The sequence below is a fragment of the Saccostrea echinata genome, unplaced genomic scaffold, assembly GCF_033153115.1.
Source record: "Saccostrea echinata isolate AGI-Se365-2 ecotype Australia unplaced genomic scaffold, CSIRO_AGI_Sech_v1 ptg000080l, whole genome shotgun sequence".
Classification (NCBI taxonomy): Eukaryota; Metazoa; Mollusca; class Bivalvia; order Ostreida; family Ostreidae; genus Saccostrea; species Saccostrea echinata.
In genome coordinates, this window is record NW_026889829.1 from 358,441 (window position 1) to 373,435 (window position 14,995).

At 32.1% G+C, this 14,995-nt stretch overlaps 1 pseudogene; it reads left to right on the top strand.

Moving 5' to 3' along the window:
* Positions 1–2,521: 2,521 nt before the first annotated feature.
* On the top strand, positions 2,522–13,808 carry LOC133176648 (interferon-induced protein 44-like; annotated as a pseudogene).
* Positions 13,809–14,995: the final 1,187 nt, after the last annotated feature.

Below are 14,995 nucleotides of genomic sequence, written 5' to 3' on the forward strand. Positions count from 1 at the left end.
CCCAACTATTTGTATACCTGTACGTGCACTTTCTTTAGCACTCCGTTGTTTACTCTTGCTGTTCCAATCGATATTGAAAGAGTATTACAAGTTTAGAATGCATAAGTCTAGAGAAATATATACTTTGGTATACATATACTTTGTATTTCTGGCCTACATCTTCAACAGAAGACTATGACCTTTAACACAGTCTGTCATATTGTTAATGTAAACCACTATTGAACACTTCGGCCCTTTACATCGATTGTGGGGCCTATGGAGAGAAGAAAAGGAGATCATTACAGAAAAGGGGTGCAAGGAGAGACAGGCGTTGGTATAAAGGGAAGGGAAGGTTCCCTCGAGTCCACATAAAAAAATGTACACCTTACTTAGTCAAATGTATATCTGATCGAAAACTGATTTAGATTAAAGTTATATTTTAGAAGAACGGATATAAATTTTAAAACTCTATATGTAAATCATCGAATTAATACAATAAAAAATCTTTAAGGTATGTTTTTCATCAGCTTTGGAGAAAAGTTTGGTCAGAACCTCATACAAATGGAAATAAAACGTTTGATACAAGAAAATAATTAATTGCCTATCTAAATTTTTAATACCCCAAATATGATATTTTTAATGCAAATAGGTCACATAATAAGTCACGTATATTAATTTGCAGGATTTTTTTAAATAATAAATATTATTCAAACTATTTACAAGAAATAAGAATATATTTTTCCATCATTACATTTGGTAAAATACGATAAAGGTAAAAGTGATTAAGCTAAAAGTTACAATTTACGTGCAAAGAGGTCCAATTACGGTATATGTACTGTAGCTCAGTAAGATGCACACTGACACCCAATTTTCTTTGCGATTTTGAGTCATGCTACATGTATATATTAAGTAATTATCTAAAAATGTACTTCTCAAAAAAGGAAACCTTGATATAACTCATCTCTCGAGTGACATACCTTAAGAGTTTGATATTATTCACACGTTGTCTCCCATGAAGCCACTCAGACTTCTTCAAAGTGGTTAAATGTCAGCATTTTCATTTTATCTTCAATTGTACAAAGTTTAAACCTAGAAAACAGATTGTTTTTCATAATTTCATAGATACCGGTATAACCAATACTAATCAACTTTATCTGCATGATACACTGAAATCTATTTGGCAGATAGATTTTTTTTTTCGGTAGACATATACATTGAAAAGCAAAGCTTGTGAAAGATCAAATTTATGTATAACTATATACTGAAGAAATAAATTCGAATTTAAAAGCTACCCAAGCTTGTATTACCTCGACTTGGGCAGTGTACGCTTTTAAACCGCAAAGAAGTTTATAGAAAAAAAAACGTAAACTGCTCTAATCCGTGATATACAAGTTCTAGTATAACTTTGGTTGCTGCTAAATTTATTTCCCATGAATTTTTTTCTTTTTTTTTTTTTTTTTTTTTTTTTTTTGGTCATTAAGTTTTTAAAATAAGACAATGCTTCCCTTCAATAATGCCTTCAAATTGTACAAAGAAGAGGAATACATTTTTTTGCAAAATGTCAATAATTTCAAATGTATAAAAAACAAATTCAATTTGTGAACTAAATATTAAGAGCAAAGTTTCAATTATTGAAAATATGAGATAATGAAAAAAGAATTTTTTATAGATAATTCTCTTTTCAAAAATTATTCTATGGTAAAAAAGAAGGGTTAAAGATTTGTTGGGATTTGATCCCAAGCGATAAGATCTTGAATGTCAGTTTCTTTCTTTCTCTCTTTCTTTCTTTCTTTTTTTTTTCTTTTTGACATTGACACGCTAGCAACCACAAAACACAGCCCATAACAGGTAACGGCATTTAAATTAAACTTATTTATGATATGACTTTTGAACAAATGGACTTAGATATGTTTCGGAAAGATACAATTTTTTGTCAAAAAAGTGTATTTTTATGGTGGCATTGGCCTCTACTCTATGTTTTTGTTCAGCAAAAAATGTACATTTTTAAACATACTTTAATGATGTACTTTCAAAAAAGATTGAGCAAAGACTCATTTATATAGACAAAATGTATTCTATTATGAAAAAAAGTATCAACTTGGCCCTCTTTGGTCTATGTATTCTATTTCACAGACGAATAATTTTAACACTTGTGAAATTGTTGCATATTTTTGGCGAGTTCACATATGATATACAGTAATCTTAACTAAATTAACAAAGAATCTGAAAAATATGTTTTAATTAAGATTATTTTTTTCATTTTTTTTTTAAATTGTTGAACCATAGACATTTTTTGTCGATTTGATCACCGATTGTCTTTAAATAAAACGTTTTATATTACATGTCAGTTATTGTGACGTAGGCAACACAGGTTATATGATATGAACTTTTTCATAAAATCAGAATTAAAATTCTTAGGAAATTAAGATACTTAATAAAAATATTATTCTAGAGCATGATTTCTTTTAAAATCAAATATTACATTAAATCATTACATCATCACTGATAAATTTAGCATTTTGTTTTCAAGAAAGTGTATAAAATGGTGGGTTTTCTCAAAAGAAAAGATCAAAAGCAGTTGTCAGAATGGATTGGTAGGAAATGCCATTTTGAACTTCTGTATAAGATCAGTAGAGATGGAGGATCGCTACAGATGTTTCACAAGCTGTGTGACAACAAGGGACCTACAGTAACAATCTTCTATAATGTAGATAAGTATGTGTATGGAGGTTATTTATCGGAGACGTGGGGTATTTAGGGTGGATGGGCTACAGATCAAAATGCATTCCTTTTTAAATTGTATACTGCTGGACACTGGGATCCTAAAAAAATTTCGTACATATATGGCAGTGGCGACAACTATTACAAGGGTAGTGGAAATGGGCCATGGTTTCGGGACTTGCCATCTTTTAACACGTCGGATTCATATAGCCAAAGTTTTGGTCATTATACTTTGAATACTTATGAGTTGTTTGCTTCTAAACACTTTAATTTGACCGGAGAGACGAAAATGTCAGTATCAAATGGACATAATAACGTCACTGACCTGGAGGTTTACCTTATTAAAGGTAGGGAACCATTTTTTTTTTTATTATGAAACCTCCTGTATTCTTATTTTTAAATAATGTAAACAGAAACTTGTACATATATTGTGTATTTGGAATATTGATATTAAAAAATTAATTTCTAGTGAATTTCTTATTACATATAACACTATATAATTAATATGCAACTACATCTAGTTTACATAGTTTGAATAGTATAGTGATATAGAATACATGTAACTAATTCAGTTTATTTTCAAATCTTTCAATCTTCATCATTTCTATAAATATATAAAGTATGCAAATAAAATTGCAAGAATTCTGACGACTAAATTTAATCAAGCATTACTTATCCTTAGCATTTCATTTTAAATGTGTTTTAAAAGACTTTTTTTTTTGCACAGATGTGATGATTTTACAAATATATTTAACTTTGATTATTATTATTTTTTTAATTCATGCCATACATATTTAAGATGTTCCATTAGAAGAAGAAGCTGAAGTCCCATGGAGAGATCCGCCAGAGTGGAATGTACAGGTATACTAGCACGTACAGATTTTTCCTTTTTTAACATTTAGCTTAGAATTACTAGCTCACTTGAGCTGAAAGCTCAAGTTCCCTTTCTGATCACATTTTGTCTGGCGTCCGTCTGTAAACTTTTCACATGTTCGACCTCTTCTCATGAATTACTGGGCCAATTTCAATCAAACTTGCCACAAATAATCCTTGGGTGAAATGAATGCAAGTTTGTTCAAATGAAGGGCACGTTCTCTTTCAATGGGAGATATTTAAGAATTATTGAAAATTTGGTGCCATCTTTTAAACATCTTCTACCCAGGATCCGAGGTGTGACAATCACTTGTATATCTGGTTAGCTTTACGGTCCTTTGGTATCTGTAATCATTATTTCCTATAGTTCTTAGCTTTTGCAAAAGTCACGTGATTTTACTTTCACTGGGACATTCCCGAGTGAGTCACCGTGAAAGAGACACGTATTTGGAGGGCAGCTGCGTTTTGCTGTATGGGCAGTATATTTTACAGTATGCGACGTGCAATACTATAAGTATAACAAAGGCACGGATAGCAGACCGAGGTATGTATATTTTGTATGTTTGAATTTATATTTAGCGTGTATTTTGTAAGTATTCTTGTTTATCGATTGACCTAAATATTACCTAGGCTTACATTCACTTGTCTGTGTGAGCAGTCAAGTGCATCGGTAGCGAGAGTTTAAAGCTGACATGAATTCTAAAAAACGCAACATTTGCATCAATGTACGACTTGTTTCATACCATCTAGCCGCCATATTTCTTTCAGATACCTTGTCTTATTGTAACGATATATACTCCAGTGCCCTCGTTACACTTGAGTGAATTTTTGGTTTGGCTATCGACGCGTGCACATCTCCGATAGTAAAGTGTTTGTGAACACATGAATTGATGAAAACATTTTAAAACCATAACAAATAAAATCAGTCATAAAGACATTAATGCAAAAATTATCGTTTTGAATAATATATATGCAAGTTTGGAAGAAAAAACATAGTTGCGCGTGTTTTTTTTAAAAGCATACCAAAAGCATACCAATATATGCATATCGAGAGAACACACCGAACGCTGTAAACTTATTCATACCTGGAAATAGACCACTGTACCCGTTCGAAGGTGTGCACATGCCGAGTGATTAACACCTTGTACTCCATTTATTGAAATATGCATCACAAAAAAGTAACAAACTCCAATTCACTAAGTGCTGATCAGATTTTGGTCAGGGAAAATATCAAAAGTGAAAAAGAAATGGAATTAGTTTTAGCGCGACTGGGTAAAAAATAAGAAATCGCCAAAAAAAAGTATGATTGCTGATTATCTAAAAACCAAACAGAGTAATTTGGTGTAAGAAAATGATTTATAGAACACGGCATGAAAGCATTTAACCACAACACAAATTAACAAATATACACACACGTGAAGAGGGGGGGGGGGCTTTTCTGAGAGTCTTTCAGGTACGTAGCATCTAAGAAATAATTGACACTTTACTTGAAAAATCTTTGAGAAGCAAACTAATTTTATTAATAATGATAATAATAACAATAAAATAAAAAAAAAATAAAAAATTTTAAAATAAAAATAATCTCCAAAATCCAAGGGGGGCGGGGGGGGGGGGCGCTTTTTCGAGGATTTGACTATAGTCCAACAAAAAGTGGAGGAGATCAGCCTTTTAGTGTGTATTTTATTCTAAATAGTAAACCATTATGCTCGGAAAAAAGTGGGAGGGGGCATCCCTCATCCACGCGTTCTACAGGCCTGTCTTTTACGGTTGATTTTGTAAGGTTTTTATTTACTTTAAGACTGGTTCCCCCCCCCCACCCACACACACACACACACTCACATACTCTCATCCAACATTGTTCATTGTACTCAAATATTTTTCTGCCGAAAATGATAGCATGAATAGAATCTGTCCCTCCCCTGACTACGGTTTTTTTTAAATACCTATTTTCCTTCTTCACTTCCCCCAGTTTTTAAGTGCATAACTTTTTCTTTTGCTTGTCAATCATTTTACTGCCTCCGCTCCACCTCGCATACACATACATCAGACCTCGCATACATTTTGAGAAACGGAGCTACGTACCTGTTTTATATGCATTTATAGGAAGTCTAAATTTGGTACGTATTCAATTTCTTGTATTTTGAGAAAATCTTAAAAGATAGTTTATGGATTTCTTGAAACCCTAACCGCAACATTATGAATTAATATTTTTTGCATTTTCAATACAAGTATACTCTCTCTCTCTCTCTCTCTCTCTCTCTCTCTCTCTCTCTCTCTCTCTCATGTGTAAGCATTCATACATGTAGGAGCAATGATGAATATAAATCCGATGTAGTAAAACTCATGGGAAATGCTATAGTCTTTACAGGGGCAGATTAAAGAATTTTTCTTGGGCAGGATGGATCAAACCTCAAAAATTATCTCCCTTTTTTTTTGACAAGCCTCCCCCCCCCTAAAAAAGAAGAAGAAGAGGAAAAACCTACACACCCAAACGAAAGGGGAACAAAACAATTGTAAAATCAATATTTCAAGGAAATGGAAACATGTGGACCCTTCTCACGTACTTTCCAGAGGAAACGAAGTCAGTTTTTTGTTTCTTTCTACCTATTAGAGGCTCTAAAGAGCACAGAGGGTTTCTACCAGAACTTTTTAGACAAGAAAAAAAAATAATGACCAAAACATTCACACTCTCTGATACTAAAAGAGAACTCTCTTTTATTATCAGAGAATGTGAATTTTTATAAAAGGTTAATTTTATGTTATATTTTGGATTTTTCAGTTGAAATACTTTGTGAATGTGTCATAGAAAAATATTTTAATTTAAAAAAAGTTTTAAAAAAACACTTGGGGTACGGAACGGGGGGGGGGGGGTCCGTTTCCAAGCACCTGTGACACGGTAGAACAGTTTCAATTATCAAATGAGTATTACTTTCACATATACTAAAAGTGTAATACTTACTCAACTTAAATGTATACAAAAACATGTACTGTAGATTAGTTTATATACACATAATTATCTCTGTGCTTATTGGTAACTGTATCAATCTTGCTTGTAATTTGTGACGCCTAAAGGGCCCTTAATCTGTCTACAGAAACAAATTGTTCAGTGTGTGTGTAAATTTAAGATATATTAGTTTTATATCTAAAACGGTTGAAGCCAGTTCATTGTACATATTTAAATATATTTGATCAAGGAAAATCCGACCTTTTCTCGACGTTTGTTTGAAATATATTGAAAAATGTATTATACATATTCCATCCCCCTTTTTTTCTTTAAAAGATGTAAGATCCGTAACAAGAATGTATGTTTATGAAATAAATTTGATGCAATGAAGCCACATTCAGAAACATATTTACTACATGTACCGACAAAAGTTACATGTTGTTCGATTTCTGAAACGTTTTATTTGCGTGACTATATTGTCTAATCAGGCAAATACCAGTGTCATATCCACCTTTGATATTTTCCCTGACCAAAAATGCTGATCGACAGGGACCACGTGAGTTCAAGTGCTAGTGACAATATGTTTACCGTTGAGTTACAAATGGAGTTATTTCTTCTGTGATGCATATTTCAATAAAGGAAAATAGGAAGTACCGTAATTCTTTCGACATGTGCACATCCCTGTAGCGATAGCAGTATTTCAGGTAGATGAGTTTAAAGCGTTCGACGCGTTTTCTCGGCATGCATGCATGTATAACTTGAATGCGTAACTTGCATAGTATGTGCTTATATCGTGTAGCATGCATAAAACTCAACAGTACAGTGTTATTTGGAAAAAATACATGTGGTAGCCTTTTCTTCTTTATTGTTTAAATATATATTATATTAAACATGCATTTGCCGTTTTGATTTTTATGCATTGCATCTAAATTACCCAAAATTTATAAACTCCTTTCCAGTTTTCAGTAAAATTCCTAGTTTTGGTAGGATTGTTAGATTTATGGCATGTTCCAGAACTGCTTTATTGGAGATGTGTACAGTCCTATATGTTTTTGGTCAGCTCATTGCGTGTTCCAAAACTTTGCTATCGGAGATGTGTACATGTCTATAGCCAGGGTAGAAAATCACTCAAGTGTAACAGAGGCATCAGGGTTTATATAGCCGGTAAAATAAGTGAGCGAATCTGAAAGAAATATGGCGGAAAAGGGAGTACGGGAATGAAATAAGTCGTACAAGGATGGAAATATCACATATTTAAGAGTTCATGTCAGCTTTAAATACCAAGTTCTTTTATTGTTGACAGAATATTGAATGACTTTATTTTGTGTCACTTTTGGGTGTTTCTTTAGGTGCATTTTTTGAGTTCGATATTTTTGGTAAATTGTTTAAATGTATTGGGCGGAAGTGAATAGCCAGAAGTGGTCGCCCTATTGTTTTGAATGTACGATACAATAAATGATTTATATCTTAACTTGTTTGCTGAATTATTTTCACAGACATGTATCATTTATATTTATCTAAATATAATATCATTAAGTGTTGCCATTATCAGATTATAATGTGTTGCCTAATTTGATGACTTATGAGTCCTATAAAGAAAGAGGGTGTACAAGGCGGGGACAATCCCCCGCTCTGAGACAATGAATTTCTCAATTTTCAAAGTTCACGGAAAAGTTATATTTTTTCTAAAATTATGTTCATTTATTTCATTGAACGACTAATCAATTGATAATGTGTTTTTAAAGTTGACAGTTAAGCCTATTTAGAAGGAAAATGGGTGTATTAGATCCATAGAAAATGATTTTTGAACATGAATGGGTCAAGTTTCCATTCTTCATTAACGTTTGCATGACGGAAAATTAAATGTAAAATCTATTTCATATTTCAAACAAAAGAGTCTGAACCCATTCCATATGAAAATCGAACTTTCTGAAAACAAAAACTATACGCTTCAACAAACTCGTTTATTTAAATCACACTGACACACATCGAAGACAAGTAGACTTTGTAGTTAGTGGTACACACGTTCAGTCTTACGCCTAACCTTGAGGTTTGGAGAGAGTTCAAATCATGTGTGAAGATTTTTTCTTCTTTTCATATACTTTTAAAACATGAGTGAAAAATAAATTATTTATCAATAATTTGTTCAATAAAATATTAAAAGGAAGTAAATGTGCAAAAGAGGATAATGAGAATATAATTTCTAAAAAATCAAACTTTTCATGAACTTTTAGAATTGAGAGATGTCTTTTCTCAGAACACGGGTTTGCCCTCGCCTTGAACTCCTCCATTCTTGCTGCGTTATGTTTGGAGAAGTACGTTAGCTGAGTTGAGCAGGGATCAAAAGCAAGGGCGATCGTCTCCTTTCCATAAATTCAGGAACCCCAACCCCAGAAGCGATAGGACGATCAATCAACGAACCTGTGCTGAAACTTTTGATGTGTTTTGATTCAGATAAGTCGATCTGAAAGAAATGTTGAATAGTGCTGATTGTGGCAAACCTAGATATATAGAACTGTACAAGTGAACATTTACGGGCAACAATGTATTTTTTTATAAGGTATTATATAAAGAAAATAACATTTAGTCGGTTTGTCTGTCAAATTATTAGGGTTTATTGATCTTCTCTAAATGTGAAAGAGAACGGTTCTGCAAGTGTGTGCGAATGTGAGTGTGCTCATGCAAATATGTAATTCTATTTAGTAAATAAATTTTTATTAATTGGAACTGTCTTAAGTGTTATTTGGGGATAGCCTGGCTCAACCACATTACATGGGGGTAGGGTGGGGCCACACTGGTGAATCAAAGTTTTACATAGGAATATAAATTTAAGGGGAAAAAATCCTTAAAAACCTTTTCAAGAACAACAAAGCCATGATTAGTCATAGTGATATGAAAGTTTATTCAGGTAATGTAAATTCAAATTTGTTCAAATCATGACCCTCAGGTATCAAAGTTTTACTTAGGAATATATGGAAAAATCTATAAAAAAATTTCTTAAGAACAACAAAGCCATGATTAGTCATATTGATATGGAAGCATCCTCAGATATCGGAAGATTTAAATTTATCCAAATTATGAATTATGACCCTCAGGGCTAGTGTTGGGCCAAAGTTGGAGACTGAAGTTTTACATTGGAATATATATTTAAAAAATCTTTTTAAAAAACTTTTTCTCAAGAATAACAAAGCCATGATTAGTCATATGATAAGTAATATTGATATGGTAGTATCTTTAGGTAGTGTAGAGTTTGCTCAAATCATGACACCCCCCCCCCCCCTTCCCTCCCAAGGTAGTGTTGCACACATCTTTAAAAGTTTTTTTCTCAAGATTAACTATATGAAAGCATCCACAAATAATTCAGTTTCATGTTTGTCCAAAACATAACACCTGGGTGTAGGGTGGGGCTAGAACAGGTGATTAAAGTTTTACATATGAATATATAGGAAAATAAAAATCTGATGATGAAGAACGAGAAGGACATATTGTCACAGATGAGCGTTGTGGCCCATGAGCCTCTTGTTTTGATTAGTTTGATTTTCAAATCATAAAATCAAGCATTTATGTTAGACAAAATATACTGAATTACAATAAGTTTGTTCTATTAATGCTCAATTTATAATACATGTACTTATATTGTATCTTTGTATTTCAAATAGATATTAATCTGTATTCATTGTGTCAGAATAGTGAAGAGTATTATTTAAATGTATTCTATTTTATTTTGTTCACAGTCGTGAATTCTATTGAAATCCTTTTTAACAGACATTTCAAGAATTAAAGGAGAAAATTGCATTGTACGAACCTTTTGAGGAATCAGAAGTTCCAGAAGCCAACATTTTACTGATAGGAAAAGTCGGTGCTGGAAAATCCAGTTTTCTGAACACTATCAACTCCATCTTTAAAGGAAGCATATCATCACGGGCCTGTACTGGGAGCGCTGATACCAGCTTGACTAAGAGTGTGAGAACTTCCATTTTTCATCTGAGATATGACATCAATTTACCCAAATTTCTTGCCACGAGCCACTTATATTGTTATAATTTCTTTTATTCTTTTAACCAGTTTGAAAAATTTCAAATTCGTGATCCAGCGACAAAGAGGTTCCTGAAGCTCAGAATATGTGACACAAGGGGGGTAGAGGAAGGACTGTCCATTAAAGATGAAGATCTAGTGTTTATTCTGGATGGAAATCTACCTAACCACTATACTGTATGAGATTTGTTTTGAAATATGCATTTAAAGGGGCCGACTGGGGTTTTCATTGCGCAATACTTAACGCAGCATAGTAAAATAAAGCGTATTCACTCTTTTAAAGCAGCTATTTTTACAAATTAAGTTATAGAAATTACCAAATTAAGGAAATCTTTTGTTAAAAAAAAATCTTATCACATTTCTAAATAATTTTTTTAAACGATTTTTCAAATGATGGGTAGATAGACGTCGTAATAGTATGTTTTTGACGTTTTTAATAACTGAAGTTCTTTAGTTGGGGGGGGGGGTCATCAATTATGTCATAAAATAAAAAGTATGAATTAGATACTGTTGAAATTTTAAACTTAGGAAATTGAGTATCTCACAATAATTTTTTTTTTATTTTTTATATAAATTTGTGATACCCGTCATGTTTTGTAGTACTCCATAAAAACAGGGAAATATCATGGATTTTGACATTTTGAGATGCCCCCTCTGAAAACCAGACGATAGAATTTTGTGTTTCTTGCATAAAATGTACAATATAGTACTACTTATTGAATAGCATAATTTGAGCAAAAAGCTTATAGCAGCATTTACATAATTTGCTCCGAAGTGCGAAAAAATATTATTTTCCTATATAATCCTATAGTAAATGTACCTGTATTTTGAGATGGGCCCTAAAAATAACCAGACGGTAGATTTTCACTAAACTTGGCATGTATACTGAAGTCAATGTATGATACATATGGTTTAAAATTAAAGAGTTTCTTTATAGTAGTTTTCACACAATAAACCCCAGTCAGCTCCCTTAAGTGATTGTTCCTCTTTTCACTCATAAATAAATTATAATTTTCCAAAAGAAAACTGATTTAGGATTAAAATGCACATAACTTCAACATCCCTTGATAGTATAGATAAAATTATTTATATCTTTTTAACTTGAAAATGTAAGAAAAGGAAAATGTCAATTTATCACAGTTAGAGTTATCTCTCTTATCAGGGTCACTGAACCTTAAATTGGTTTCTGTTTTAAGAAATTCATTGTTGTTTTTTAAAAGGTCAATGTAATTGCTTAATGATAGTAAGGAACAAAGCTTCTGTCAACATTTTGAAATCCATATACTGTGAACATGGATATTGATGCGGTTTTATACATGCAAATTAGATGAAGAAGCTGCACTATTTCTTCAACAAAAACGTCTAGAAATGTGGCATAGCTTTGTCTTTCATCCGCTTTTCGGTCAACTTTCAGTCACCTTTCAGTTAACTGTACGTGGGGAAAAATTACGCAAAATCCTTCTTACCGTGTTTTTAAGAGTAAATTAAACCATCACCACCACCTAATTCCCATGTATAAATTTCAAAAATACATATAACAGTACTCCACTTTAAACATTAATAAACAAGTGTAAATTGAAAGTATTTTCAGACATTTAAAATTCTTTTTTTTCTCACCTTTTGATCATCACCTACTCATAATACTAAATAAAATAAACTCTTTACATTCTGTTTACTAAAGTTTTCACCTTAAGATAAGCTCTTCTATTTTTTCCCTGGGTGAGTCATGTTATTGTTGATAAAGAACCATGCACGCTAACTCCCGATTCCCGCCTACATTATACACCCATTTAATTCAATACTACTGGCAATTTGGCCGTAAAATCTTTGTTGAATGCAAAGAACAGTTCATTGGTAATTGACTGATAATTTTAAGTCCAGTGTTTAATAGTTAATTACCCCTATTTCGATCTCTTTAAATAAGGGGGGTAGACAATATTTTTCATTGAAATCGAGCTCTAAAGCATCATCACATTTTAAAATATTCTTGGATATGAATAAATGTTCCTTAAATCTTTTCTTACATTTTACTCATATAAAATTAAACATATATTATTAATAAAATACAATGTATTAGTTGTAAACCCTATTGAAATTGGTGAAAAAATAAGCATTTTTGTAGTTTTTTTTTTATCTGTAAACATATGTCCCCCCCCCTTGAAACACAAAAAGCTTTGATATGAATTTGTGAAATGACAGTCCATATTACCCGTAAAAAGGAATTTTTGTTTCACGGGGGAAAGATGTTTAAAAAATATTTTCCATTTTCCGTTGATTTCTTTAGTGAAAATCACAAGTTTTACCAAAATTATAGAGTTGTCTCTCTTTGTATTCCCAAAGAAGTAATGTTTAATGAAAATTCATATAAATATCTATGTAGATATGAAAAATCATTCAAATGTGTTAACTTTTGAAAATTGACTTGGAGGTAGGCGGGAGAACAATACTATCGTTCGCAGTTCCCTTAGCATATCCCTTGAGATCTAGAAGAAGATTGTGAATTGTGTTATATTTCAGTTTAATCCTGTTGAAAAAGCTTCCACAAAAGTTCAAGGTTTCATCAAATATCCGTCATTGAAAGAAAGAATGCACGTTGTTGCGTTTGTTATTGACGGAAGTACACTTGATGTTCTACCTGAAGGCATCACTAAAAAACTCAAAGACATCAGGACTCTTGTAGTGGACAGGGGTAGGTCTCGAATATATATTAAGAAATAAATGAAATCATTATGTTAACATTACGTTTGTATATAGGGAAAATTGATTTATCAATTTTGAACTATTTATAGGGATCTTTAATTTAGCTTTTAAAATATACTGTATAATAAAAGTTACGATTTATTAATAATATAATTATTATATGTGCCATGGAATATACGATACCCGAACTGTGTCATTGTACTCCATTAATTTTTTCTTCATATTTATAAATACAGGTATACCCCAGTTAGTGTTTCTGACCAAAATGGACAAAGTCTGTGGACTGGTGGAAAAGGATGTTAGCAATATGTTCCTGAGTGAAGTTGTAGAGGGCGCTGTAAACAAAGCTGCCGACGTCATGGCAATTCCCAGATCTCATGTACTTCTGGTTAAAAATTATGAGAAGGAAACTAGACTTCAGACAAACATAAACATCCTGGCTTTAGCTGCATTACATCAGGCACTTATGTTTGCTGATGACTATTTAGAAAATCAGTTCTATCTTGAAGGAGAAAATGCACAGGCAATTGCAAAGGATTAAGACTTTTTGGGTTTGTAAATTCTGACTAATATATATTTGTAATTTATATATTAATATATTTGTAAAGTATCTTCTAATGGCTTGCATGCTATAATATAGATATGCCTATCAACGGTTTACCGAGTCAATACATTCAAGATTTTATTGTGACCGTATTTAAGAACCCTCTATACACTGCACACTAAAGAGTTCCAATTCCATGGATTTTTTATGCAGTTAGAGTGATCTGCCCTTAGATCTAAAATGAAATAAATTGTAATCTAAATCTATTATTCAATTTGCAATCAAACCAAACATTCTAAACATTTCATTTGGTGTAGTTGAATTAATTGAACGCTTTATTTGCATGTATTTTTGCCATTTAAGTAAGCAACAGTGATTTCAGTTCACTAACAATTCATTGCCTTTGAATATTTTTCCTGGGGATAACTGGCAGGTACCCTATGTGGAAAATTGAATAGATGAACTCCATATTTATATCTTTATATATTGTAATCATGGTGCAAAAAGGTCATATTAAATGCTCTGTAGTGCCAAAAGAAGCGCATTGACCCCCATGTTTTGTTTTGATTTTTAATTAAGCTATATGTTTAGATTCTAAAAATATACTTGATAAAAATTCTCATTACTCTTGATAACAGAATCCAACCTCCTTAAGATACATAATTATATTCTTTACAAAAAAGAATTAATGCAACCACACTGAGTGTTGCTTTTATTTATCTTGAATACCAACATTATTTATATATATTCATATTACATTCATACAATGGATTTTTATCACATATAATTATCCTGACCCTTTTGTGAAGTAGTAGAAAGGGATGTCAGCAATATTTTTGGAAGCGAAAGAGGTGAATTCGTAGTTAAACAAGCTGCAGCGATCTTGAATGTTCCGAGAAACCATGTTTTTTTTCCTGTCAAGAATTACGAACAGGAAACACAGCTGCATATGAACTTGAACATTTTAGCACTCAGTGCTTTAAAGACAGGCGCTCCTGTTTGCAGACGATTATCTGGAAAATCAGTAAGAACTGGAGAAAGAAACTGCACGTGGACTTAATCCCATGGACTAACTAATTAGAATACATCTGAAGTGAAATTTATTTTTTTGGAGAATATATATAATCAATGTAACAGTTTTTCTTTCCAGGAGGACTATTAATGTTTTACAACATTCCTCATTGCAATGACTGAACTTT